This window comes from Arctopsyche grandis, chromosome 9, assembly GCF_051622035.1.
Source record: "Arctopsyche grandis isolate Sample6627 chromosome 9, ASM5162203v2, whole genome shotgun sequence".
Classification (NCBI taxonomy): domain Eukaryota; kingdom Metazoa; phylum Arthropoda; class Insecta; order Trichoptera; family Hydropsychidae; genus Arctopsyche; species Arctopsyche grandis.
The window spans coordinates 18,400,576-18,414,117 of NC_135363.1; the positions used below are offsets into that span (position 1 = coordinate 18,400,576).

Genomic DNA, 13,542 nt, shown 5'->3' on the forward strand with positions numbered 1-13,542 from the left:
TTGATTGATTGCCCCAACTGAGAAACCTTTCATTTGTTGTCGAACATAATCGATGTTCGCCAGACTTCTCACACCGTGTTGTAGTGGATTTAAATATTTAATTTTGGTAAACTTTACCAGTTACTACACTTCCGCGTTCAACTAACTGGTGCTTGATACCCAATAGAACAAAACTTTGGTAATTTTGCTCCACCCGGTAACACGCAAACTTCAAGGCTGTACCGTCAACGGGGTCCTCCAGCTGCTTTACTTCTTCTATTTCTTTGTTTTGTTTTTTTTTACTACTTTATTTTTCCCCTCGCACACTCGTACACAATACCACAAAGAATGCCACAACGTATTACTAGCTTACTCGTATGTATGGTCAACGATCCCGCGAACGATGAAATATTAACTGCGAGCGGCGAGTCCTATACGAACGGTGAAGGCCGTTAAGTTATTTTCAATGCATGTTTGGTTTCACTTAGTCACTTGTCTGGTCGACACTGCATTATTTTACATACCCTTATTGCTGAAAATAAACTTTGCTAGATTGTTGTCAAAGTATCGACCTTCTTTAAGTGGACATGAAAAATGTACACAATGATTGCGTTAGTCAGTATCACGAATTTTAATTACTCATCGTCGTATTTCAAAGATCTGATATATTTATGAATCTGATCCAAACAATTAATTATAGATTTATTTCATTGCTATTTTCAATTTTAAAAATATTCGAAAGCTACGGAGTGCCTGATTGGTGTAGTGCGTATATGTACATATGTATGTAGGTTAAAATATTATAGATACATACATTTATTTATTATTTTCATTTATAAAAAATTCATGAACACACTGTAGGTAATGGCATCCGGTCTCCGTGATTTAACAGAATGTAAAAATTACAGAAAACGCAAATATCAGAATGCAAAGATCGAAAATCGAAAGATCTTAATAAGTCGAAAGATCAAAAAAAAATGGTGCATGGTAAACGGTACATACTCACGTACATACTCATTTAATTTGCGCGAGCAGGATACAACAGGAACAAGAGGAACAGGCTTTTCCTCCCGTATTCTGCGCGCGCACATTAACACGGGAGGAAAAGCCCATCTAAAGATTCTGTAGTAGTACCTCATTTTTGAAGAAAAAATTGTAGGGTAAGTAGGGAAGTAATAACTAGAGGTAGGATAGTCACAGTGCTATCCATTGTTCCATTGTTGTAAATCCTTTGTAAAAAAGGTTCGGCAAACCTTTAACAATGCATTTACAACCTTTGAACAATACGCGGCACCTTCTGGGTCCGGTGACTAGTAATAACCAAAGAGCGGACCCAGAGCGCGCTGTTCATTGTTCACATGTTGTAAATGCATTGTAAAAGGTTTGCCGAACCTTTTTTACAAAGCATTTACAACAATAGACGGCGCGTTTCCGGTCCTACCTCTAGTAATAACACTTCCATCGTACATACATTTACTTTTTTTGTTCTGCTTTGTATTGTATTCAGATCACAGTCAATCTTTGTAATTGTGAAGGACATTTTCAATAAGGAAATTCTTCTAAAACGAGAAATTCGTTCAAAAAAGAAGTGATTGTTTTGCAGCGTATTATTTGTCAATAAAAAACTCCCTTTCTCTGTCGCGATTTATATTTGTCCTTCAAATATATCGCAACATCAGAATTCATTACTGTCGAGATTATCTCAATAAAAAGGACAATCTATTTAATTAAATACCCAAGAAAATTGTATGGCAAAACTCTGTTTTATTATGGGAAGGGCTATTTATGTTTGACACCTCTTATAGACCTTTCGTTTTGCGTCGGTGACCCATAATTTGGTATAATCCGCTTTTTAGAGGTGCTTTCTGTCATACTCGTCGAATTCTAAATGCCTTTTTATCGCTGCCGGCCATCGATTGTAGAAGGGTCTTTGTGCTCGTATTTCGAAAGCGCCCACGTATCTATCCATTATTCGCGTATTTCAATAATCGACTTCTGTTCTTCTGTACGAATGGATAAATTGATACGATCGATAAATAACTTCACATTAATAATATACATGCATTCATATGTATTGTGTGACAGTGGCATCGATAAATATAATTTTATTGAAAGAATGACTATCTATTGATGTCTTGCGGTTTGGTCTGTGAATAAATTTCGCTATAAATAAATCACGTGGGATGTCCGATGTTGTAATTTGACGTTTTATTTTTGTATGTGTGTATGTATATTCGCTTATGAAGGTCCGTGAAAGCCTGAAGAGAGCTTTCTCGTAGGCGAAAGCTATCCCGTTGGCGACAGTTCCCACGCCCCCTTATTAATTCGAAGCTGGAGACTTCCACGAAACGATATTAATTAAAAAGTGAAGATCTTTGCATAAATTATTACCGAGGATGATCTTTGCTAAATTCATAGCTGACAAGTTGTCCAAGTTAAAATATATATATATATATATATATATATATATATATATATATATATATATATATATATATACAATATATATGTATTTTTTTTTGTATGAAAAATTTGACACCCCCCCCCCCGTCTTCGACTTTACCGCTTACAATAATGAAATTTCGTGCTGCGGCACCATGATTTCATTTTTAAAGACAAGATTCGATCGGTATTGATACATTTTGAAGTCTCTTATAAAAAAAAATAACACTCAAATGTTTAAAATACGTACAATATTTATTTTAAGTAATCAAGTAAAATAAAATACTATTCGACGATTTTATTTATTTTAAATATCACCATGTAATAATGATACGCAAGAGTTTTCATTTTTGATTAGCAAGTTTCGATGAGCTTTTAAATCCTAAATAATTTAGCTTTCCGAACTGGAATTTCAGTTGAAATCACTGATGTTATGATGTGTAAGCTTCACCTCCACAGGTTGTTTCCGGGATTTTCCACGTAAATCCTCACCCACGTTTCTTTTTCAAGGCCAGCTGGAAAGGTTTCCTCGTAGCTTCCTATAATACATCCCCATGACGTCTTTCATGTCCTTCAACCTCCCCCGCACACCATCGATCTGCGCCAGGGCAACGTCCTCTGCCACATTTGCACCCTCCTCCTACCTCTGCCCCCTATTAAACCTCCCACCCTCACCCCCACCGTAGAGGGAAGCTCTCCTCCCCGGACATCCCGATTCAAAACACCCAGTGTCGAGTATATATGAACCTCGCCACTTCCGGTGATAAGGGTAAATGTAGTGTTTAGGTGTAATCCGTTGGTGTCCGCCAGAAACCTTACCCAGAAAATTTATTCAGTCTGCGACTATTCTAGACAGTTTTATAAATTCCATAGCGGTTTTCGGTTTCACTTTTTTTACTTTGATTATTTCTAGTGCGTTTCATTGCGTAAATGAAAATTTCCATAAATGATGTCGCTTTCGCCGCATTTTTCTCGTTTTCATTTTAATTTTTTTTATCGTGACAGTTGTCGGTTGCGTCATTATATATATGAAATATATGTCAGTCTTCGATTTCATTATTTTTAATTCGTCAATAGTACTTTATACCACTCTTTTTTTTATTCTACAGACAAATAAGGGGGGACACAAATTTTTGAACATAAAAAAACGTTCAACGTAAAACATTCAAATTAAATAAAAAAAACCAACCTGTAAATGTGTCAGTGATCGATACTAGATAAAAATCTGTCAAAATTTCGAGATCGAATTTTATCAAGATCACAATATATTGATAGTTTGTATGTGAAAACGTTCTATTGATAGTTAAATAAAATATTAAATTATAAGTTGATAAAATATTATTTATTGATAGTTTGTATCTGTAAAGCAAACATGTAATACTCGCCACAGAATGAAATAAATGAAACCAGAGTTGAAAAAATTAAGAAACACATTTCATTAAAATTTTCTGACTTTTTCATGCACATTTACTATACGGATTACTACAACTTATATGCATAGGAATTTTACGCTTTATACATATGTACGTATTACATACATGTACATACTTGCATTGAGTAAACTATATTTTTAATACAATTAAAATATTTTCAGAATCAGTCTGCATTTGCAAGTCGATTTTAATTTGTTCAAAGTTGCGATTTCGCACATTTTTATATATGATGTATGTACGTTGGCAATAATTTTTATATGACGATCTCGCCACAATGGTACATTCTCGCAAGGATTGTGCAATATTTTATCGCACTAACGTGTTTACATGCATTTTGTCCCGATTCTTCGGTATATCATTACGACCGTAGAAAGATAAAACAGTAGTACAGTTATTTAACCACGTTTTTGCCACATAATTGGCGGTTCAGTTCGGTTCTTCCACCCGCTGAATATATTTTTTCCACGCGGCGAGTTCGGGTTCACCGACCCAAATGTCATATCTATTATTTTATTGTGTCGATGGATACCTGTGTATGCATGTCGTCAGTGGAATACAAATAAAACTCGTTTGCGGTAATTGATTATACCAAAAAATATACAATGCTGCTACATATTCACCTTACGTGAATAAACATTGTATGTTATCTGTCTATAAACTATAGTTTTATCTATTGATTTTTTACATTTTATCGTTTCACGGCAAAATTATTGCTTTTCTTTATTTATTTAATTGATTGTCTTATTTATATCAAGTCTTTTTGTAATTAAAATATTATCAATTTCGCTGGAAATGATAGATATGTGTAGGTGTTTTCGATATAAATCTAAATTTATACTACGAAAGGATTATAGTTGTCAAATTAGAAATTAAATTAAATTTTTATCACGTATACATGTAGAGAATCATCTCAAGCGTTCAAATTCGGCAATGAGCATATTTTATATCATGAGCAATTGTTGCGCTCGCGATCGCGAATTTCAAAAATTTTGCAGGTTGATAAAAATTTCACCGTTATATAATATAGGTGAAAATTTACATATATACATTTGAATTTATTAACGAGTTTATCGTGATCCGGCTTCCTTCCTGTCTGACGCTCTATACTTTTTATCGGTTCGAATGTGTTATATGGACGTACGTGTGTATTTCTGCGTAAGAAATCCAAGCCACACGAAATACAGTTGCTTTTGCAGAACTTTTTATTGTTTGAATATTTCCCATTGGTTTTTAACATGGCACAATAGTGTGTCGAAGGCGATGTTGCCTCACCAAGGACAAGGCGTTCTATGTATGTATGTATGCAATGCTGGGAACCACGACATTATTGTGATCAACATCGGCTTCCTTTGTAAAAGTTCAGCTGTTCTTGTGTTGTAAGGAGAGAACGTTTCCGAATCGAGTAGTTTATATTTATCGATATATTTCATTTCCATTCCAACTATTTTTTTATTATTAAAAACAGCTTACGTATATACTGACTCATGCAGGTTTATAAACTGCATCATTTCAGGCGATGTATCGTCATGAATATGATTCTATGACTTCCGTGACGCAAATCACGGTTCTTATTTTTGTTTAGTCTTTAATCAAAACTTAATCTGTATCGGTGAATAAATCACAATATTCACGATCGTAAGTACAGATTTATAATGGATCATGTTTGGGCATGGATTCATTTAAATTAATGGTGAAAAATTTATTAATCTTATAAAACAGCCAATGATCATAGATTTTTACTTTATCTATGTACGTAGTGAAGTGTACGTAGTACGTACGAATGATGAAGTTTTGTGATAATGCGTAAATTTGGTGTGCACTCGCTAACCAGAAGTAGCAGTTTACTTTTGTTCGATTTTTCTTCCACTATTTTTTTCAACCCTTTAAATGTGTGTGCTCTTCGCGAGAAAATTCAAGTACAATCCTTGAAAAAAAAATTTAACTAACCGATTTTTTTCCTCTTAGAAAGTAAAAAAAAATTGTGGTCACACGATTTTTTCCACATCATTGAACATTTCAAGCTGAACATTTATATTTGTATTATTTATGTACTAACTTCGAGTTGAGTTAAGGTTTTCGCTAGAATTCGTAAGCCGGAAGTTGTATTTTTTTTTTGAGACATTATTTCATTGTTTTATTTTGATCTTTTAAATTATTTTTATTTTCTTGATATTTAATGTGATTTTAAATAATAATAAAATTTGAACAAAATCCGACGACTGAAAGTAGAACTTTTGTTTTGTGTAAGATTCCTTACATTTGCGCTCAATTTATATCGAAAATGCTCTCATAGCCGGTGTGAGCGTGTGTATGTTTCATTATCGAATTTTTTTTTATCCTTCTTATATTCCTCAAATACATAGGTAAAGTCACGTGTTGGTCACATCTGAATATCCATATATGTATATATATGTAGATATACATAATTGCCAAATAATTTTAATACGAATTTATTTTATCTCCTAAGAAATCGTTAAAAGTTAATTAAGATTTTTTATTAAAATATTCTCTCCTCTAATTATTCGTTATTCGAAAATGTACGCAGATTTTCAATTATCTGTTTTGGTCAAACTGTCGGAAATCATAGCGCTAAATCTGATACAGGCTGTTCGAAAAGGTTACAACGTCGAGTAGTTTTACATAAAATGAAGGTTCACTTTGGGATAAGGTACACTTCAAACGGAAATTAAATACATTTTAAACGTCTTGATGTGTTTTTCAATGGATTATAACTTGCTGCATACATACATGAACATATGTAAGTACGCTGACGAAAGCTGTCGTATGCATTATAATAGATTTTTTCGTGTTGTAAAGTGAAGATGATTCTTTCAATGTTGTGTAGTTTGCTCCGTAGACGCAACGCGTAACGGAGCCGATCGAGCGGAAAGCCACCATAATTTCACGTTCTTCTCGACAGATTGCACTCTTATTTGACGTGCGAATCGTTGAACCGTTTCGCGAACGACCCGAATTCACATCTCAGGAGGACGTCGAGGTAACAGCAGCTGTCTCTCGGTCCGGGAGCAGTCATTATTCATTCGAAATGTCAGAAGAATGAACGTACTGACTCATTGACGGTGCAACCTGCCTCGGGTGCATTCACTGCACTCTTTTGTGCCGGCCTTTTCAGATGCACTCACGGTTGGTCTTTCGGACGATGCGAATTAAAGTAGCGCAACGCTACCGGCGACAACTCGTCATTTCGTTCCTCTTCTGAAGCTTCCAACAATGCTTTGTAGTCGCGTAGTATTTTTTATTTAATCTCGCATGACAATCCCATGAGAAATATGCAGTTTTTTTGTCGTCAATGGCATTTTTCTAGTGGGTTGGTTTTTTGTTCGTGCCAACGTTTGTGCGTGTTAACTTCTCAAATCGGAGAATTCTTACTGGATTCATTATTACTAGTCACCGGAGCCTGAGGGGGCCGTGTATTGTTCAAAGGTTGTAAATGCATTGTTAAAGGTTTGCCGAACAATGGATAGCACTGTGACTATCCTACCTCTAATTATTACACCTTGGCCAATCTTGGCTTTTTTTTAATGGAAAAAAAATTTCGAGTTTTTACTTTACTTTTAATCATTTCAAGCCAACGCTCTGTTGAATGACCATTCGTTGTTTATTTTTGATATAAGAGTGGAACTGATTCTGCATCAATAGTTGTGCGATTTGATTGTGCGTCATGCTCTTGCTACGTAAACGTTTGACTAGCGTTTCATTGGAAATGTCGTACGTTAATTTTCCGCTTTTGCCAGAATCGCGTACATCGCATGCTGCTCTTCTCGATTTGTGGTATTGGCACAAGTGTATGTTTGTACTTGTTCAAGTGCCGTTTGTTTATGTCTACTTGTGTTAAGTTTTGTTGTTACATTCGCCAAACGTTGTCAAATGTCGTAACAGTTCAATCGTTTGTTTCATTCATACACACATTTACATATGTACATCTGTACAAATTGAAACGGCTTTTAAAATCGACTTTTGAATATAGGGGTTGTCAAGGTGGAACTGTGGAGTGATTTACTCTTTTGAATTGCATCTGGCACTTGGTGAAAGAATTTTTTTTCACTTTATTTTTTTTTTGTTTTGGAATCGGTAGCTGTTTACCGTCTTATGCAATACTAGAGTACTCAAATCCGCCCAGGAAACAGTTTTAACTCAGATTGTCGAGAAACTTCAGTTTTTTGCACACTTATTCTACAATCAATAAAACTTTATTTATGCGAAGAGTGACGTAATTTTAAATTTTGAATCTGCGAATTAGCTTAGAAAATACCAATTTTTTAATATATTTTCATAATTTTATTCTAGCATATAATTTGTTTACATCGTATTTTTAATATGTTTTTTTTCTATAAACATCTTAATACATATAGCAATTTTAGATGTTTTTAAAAATTTAGCTCTGGCGCTTTTTTGTATTGTAACTAATGTCACGTTTTACGTATGTATAATAAAAATCAATACATGTGAAATCAAAAAAATTTAATTCTATAATAATTACATCAGTAGTGGAAAAAAGATCACCGGAAGTGATTTCAATCAGTCGTAAATATCATGTGTTGAATTTTTGTAGGCCTCTATTAAATGTATCATCGGAATTAGAGCACTCACCATAACCAATAACAAATCATTAACTTTTCCTATTGTGTACAGTAGGAATAAAACACTTATTATATAAATTCACCAATAATATATTATATAATTTTTTTGTGACAAACACAATACTTTTTTGCGATTATTCAATTCAAATTACTCATTCTAGAAATTTCGCAGTGTGGTTGAGGCATCTTGCACGGTGCTATTCTCACACTCGAATCGTGTCTCCATTTTTTTCGGCGTTGCTCCGTTCCGAAGTACCGATTTCTGTTGTAATACCGATTGTCTTTTGGCGTTAGTTTCGATCACGATTCGATTTTTCGTCGACATTGATGCATCTCCGTGTGGCCGATCGCTTAATTATCTTCTGATCAAATTTGTGGGCGTTTCAATCAGAGTCGGCTCATTGTTCGCGCCTGCGCACTCGTCCGAAATTAATCGCTTCATTTGAATTTTCACCGGGACTCGTCCGTATCGTATCGCATATATTCATCACGATCACGTTCACAAAAATAATCGCCGTTGCACTATCTTATAATGTAAAATCGTAATAAATCGAGTCGATCCGAAACAAATAACATTGCCTTGTGTTCTGTTTCTCACACAGCCGCGAGCCTGGAAGTCGGATCCTGGTGGGAGTCGCTATTTATCATCTCGCAATGTTTGATCCCGTGTACGGTTTTTTTTTCTAATTTAATTTTTAATGAAATTGCAGTTTCGATGTTGCGTTACAGTGAAAAAACTTTTCGAAAGTAACGTTTTCTATTGCGAAGATTGCACAAAGCACGAAGCACAGAATTTGCAATAGCTTTTCTCTAAAATGTTGCGATGTGACTCACTGTTGTTTCTGCGCTGCCGCTCGTGCTATCGTGTAATGTTCATTTTCCACACTGAAAATTTTTATTTTGTTTAAATAAATATGAGAAACCTCGCAATTTAACGCCGTGGGTGCATTTTGAATTGAAATTCAGCATTTCAACGTCTTTATTAATGGAGGTGTGCGCAATCGTCGTTGGTTAACTAGTATTTATGTGAGATCAATTATAGCAAAACAAGCACTTTCATTGTTATGTCAATTAAATTGTTAATGATATTTCCAAGTACTTAGATTGTATTCTGTTTATGGATATAAGTTTTGTGTATTTTATTTTTCCTCATAACTTTATCACTCTCATCATCGGCGCACGTTTTTGACGGCCTTCAACAACATTGCGCATTTTAAGTTTTAAGCTTGGACCATTGTGGTATTTATTACAGGAGTACTTAATGTGCCACAATGGTCGAAAAAATACAGAGAGATGAGAAAAATAAAAATATATACATTTATACATTTATACTTAATCATAAAAAAACAATAGCATTATAATAATAGCAGATAAACTAAAAATATCAAATAATAAAAAACAAAGTAGGGAATGTCTTGGACCTATGTATAGCCAGCACCAATATATAAGAACCGGCCGCAAATACAAAACATCCCTGCGAGGCCCAAATGGAAGAGAGAAAATCAAAATTCCACACATACATTACATTAAATTATGAAAATAATGATGAGCGGTTAAAATAATCTTCTATAACCTGCGTTCACTAAGGTTGAAAATATCACATTCAGATCAACGATTTGACCATCAAATGATGATGTCTACCACGCATATAATTAATATTGACATAAAGTCCCAATTGTTCTAGCAACGACGGGCATGACCGATGACGTATTACCACGTAGAAGCTGGAGAACAAATCGAATCAATGAGAAGTTTCTCCGAAGTTCAAGGGAATTATACCCAAGCATGTATTTATGTATTTATATATCCTTGTATGATTATGTGCAACATTATCAATTGAGTTCTTCCTTATGATGTGTCACAAATTCCATCTTTTGATGCCATTAATATCTTCCTCTTAATTTCTGTTATTCGCTCGTGTAATACGCGTTGAAAGTTTATGTACATATGTATGTATACTATACACTGGGAGCTTTTTAGTATACTGGGAGCTTTTTCTGTGTCCCTTTATGAAAAATTTCATCCTTCGGGAAACGTGTTTTTTTATTTTGTTTTAGAAAAAGTCGTAGTTACGAGGACGATGAGAATTCCTATATTGCAGACAATTTCGGAATAAATTGAATTGAGGGAAAGATTGAAATGTGTGGATTTGACATATGTATGTCGAAAATTTATCACAGTTCAGTATTCATTTTGACTAATACTTTCTTGAAGTTGTCTGCTTCCCTTGTATGTATTTCATTGAAGTTAGCGTCAAATCCTAGATTTGTTTCTTCGGATCCATGCTGTAAAAGTTTCGTCATACGGATGCATTCATGTGATTACTCATATGAAGAAATGGTGAATACATCGATATCCAGACTTCATTCATGCATAGATGAAATCGATTTGGACACATTGCACCGATCTAATTTCAGCATCACAACGTTGGAAATAGACAGACGTGTATGTCAGGAGTCAATGAAAAAAAATTGAAAGTACACATCGAGCTAAGCTCGTTGTTATATTTAGCCGACATTTCTGTTTTATGACACGGTGAACTTTCGTTTTCGACGCGTTTTGCCGTCCGCAATTGCCCAAGTGCCCTTTTGAAAACGAGCGTTTTCAGTGAGAGAGGGCTCGTTGCTATCGCCTCTCGTTTTAGTCTTTTTTGTATATATGTGTGTGTGTATATGTGTAATTGCTTCACGACTTGCAGAAACATAATTGTTCTTTAGTTTCGCGAAAAGGTGAAGGATATCGTCACGGCACATCGTGATGATGTTAGCCTGCACAAAAACCATTTCATAGTTTTTGCCGTGTATTTGTATACGTTCCATCAAAGGACTCGGCCAAATATTATTTAGATAAACAGATGAAAAAATTCAAAAGCTGTGTACATATCCACTCGAGCTCTAATCGCGTCTATGTCCGCTTGCGATCGGCGAAGGCCGATTTTGAAACCGTCATCCTAGATATGTAAGCCAGGGTTGCTTTCTCCCGACAAATATTTGTTATAATAATGCGACCTCGCATTGCTTTTGAATTTCCTTTGAAATCCCAAAAACTATTCGTCGTTCATATATTCGTACACTTCAAAATGTCATGTTTCGTCATATTATTTACAATATGGGCGTAACAGCTCTATCTAGCCTTGATGTCGAATGGTAGGTGAAAATACGCTAATCGTCATTGTCATTGGTGTCTGAAATTGGGGTAATGTTAATCAATGCCCGTTTTCACTCGTTAAAGTCGTGCCAGCTATTTATTATACGGAATTGTGATTTTATATGAAAAATGTTATAAAAGCAAAAGTTTCTTAGACGTGAACGAATTTTTTAAACTTTCATTATATTTGTCTTGCGTAAGCATCGCGGCTTTACTTGTAAATATTTATTCTTATCGTCCCTCATATGTCTAGAGTAATACACTGCAGGGGGATGTTTTTTAGGGTATAAATGTCATATCATGTTTTCTGTATACGAGATCTATTCGGTTTTATTTGGATGCTCAACATTTTTTATCCTCGTTTAATGTGAAACAATTGATTTTTACTAAAAATCAATTACTTGATTTTGAAATTCAAATTAACCAGCGGCATAGCTCGGTGGGTACTTGAATGCTAACTAACGAGAGGTTCTCGTTTTCTAGCCCTGGGTTGACATCGATTGAAAAGATTTATTTGGAAAAAAATTATACTATAGTGCTTCTGATCAGAGTTGAATATTTGTGACTCCAAGTCGATCGCTTCTTATCAGAATTTGCCAATTTATCTGCTTTCATTGTTGAAACGATTCCTTATCAAAATGGCAATAACCATCCCATCCACTATGTTACCACTATTTGAATATGATTTCAAGTGTATATATGTAAAAGTTTAATACCTGTCTGTTTAATACGTGTCGCTCAAGGGCAACCCGTAATGGCATCATGGGAAAATATGTATGCATATTCTTGCCGATAGCATGATTCATTTACATTACACTTTTAAATCGGAACTATGATTAAAATATACATATATATTTACAGAATGATCCATTGTAATTACTTTACCTTCGGATCAACATTTTCCAATTAGAACTATTAAAGTTTGGTTTGTATAGCCTAAAAAATTAAAAAATTTTCATATGTACCTACATAGTAAGTTATACATATATTGTTTTAAATTCAATACATTTGTTAATTGAACGTCAAAACTAAGCCGAATCTTAATAGGCACTTCGCTAGTTGTATATTGTGGTCACACAAATTCTACAAAAATCTCTCGAGAAATATAAAACTGCCGTTTAATTTATTGTTTCACGCGGGTATGTAAATAACGAATAAAATACATAATTAGTCTTTAAATTTATTTTATTTTTTAGGGAATATCAATAGTTCAACATAGAAATTTCGATATATGTATGTAAATGTAGAATAGTGTAAAAAATAATAATTTATAATTGGAACAGAATAATATAATTAAGAACACATTTTCTAATATTTGACAGTGCCAATTGCCCTGTCATTTCCAGTAACCAGGTAGTCTTGAGTAACTGTCATCCAAATAGAAAAGCAAAATAAATAAGATAAGAATATATCAATAAATTCCGGGCTAAACAAATCGATTGAACTTTATCCTTTATTAAACACTAGTGGCTTAACCCGGCATCGTTCGATATTTGTAATATAAACCGCTTAAACATGTATAATATAATAGTAAAAATTTTATTAAATTTATTTGAATATTCATTTATTTTTTTATTAAATTTAACGTCATGGATTCTACCACCCAAATCTTACATACTGACATACAAAGTTTCTTTCGAAAGTATATGTTAGATATACCATCAGTTTGAGACAATATTTTTTGATGTTATATATTAATTTGAATTATCGTTTAGATATGTGATTTTGGTGTAATGGTTTTACAGACTGCCCAGGATGCTAAAGCATTTACGTCACGGATTTTACGAACCAACAATAGTTACATACAAAGCCTCTTTCGAAATTATACATTAGATTACAAATACTACATACATTGTATGTACATACAACAAATCGAAAATAAAATTTCACCACAAAACCTTACAAACAAAAGACACCCATGAATCATCCAGCACATCGTC

General features: G+C 34.0%; 1 protein-coding gene across 1 annotated transcript in view; it reads left to right on the forward strand.

Moving 5' to 3' along the window:
- ssh (Protein phosphatase Slingshot) overlaps positions 1 to 13,542 on the forward strand; it is a 132,460-nt gene that overhangs the window by 80,172 nt on the left and 38,746 nt on the right. The window lies entirely within an intron of this gene.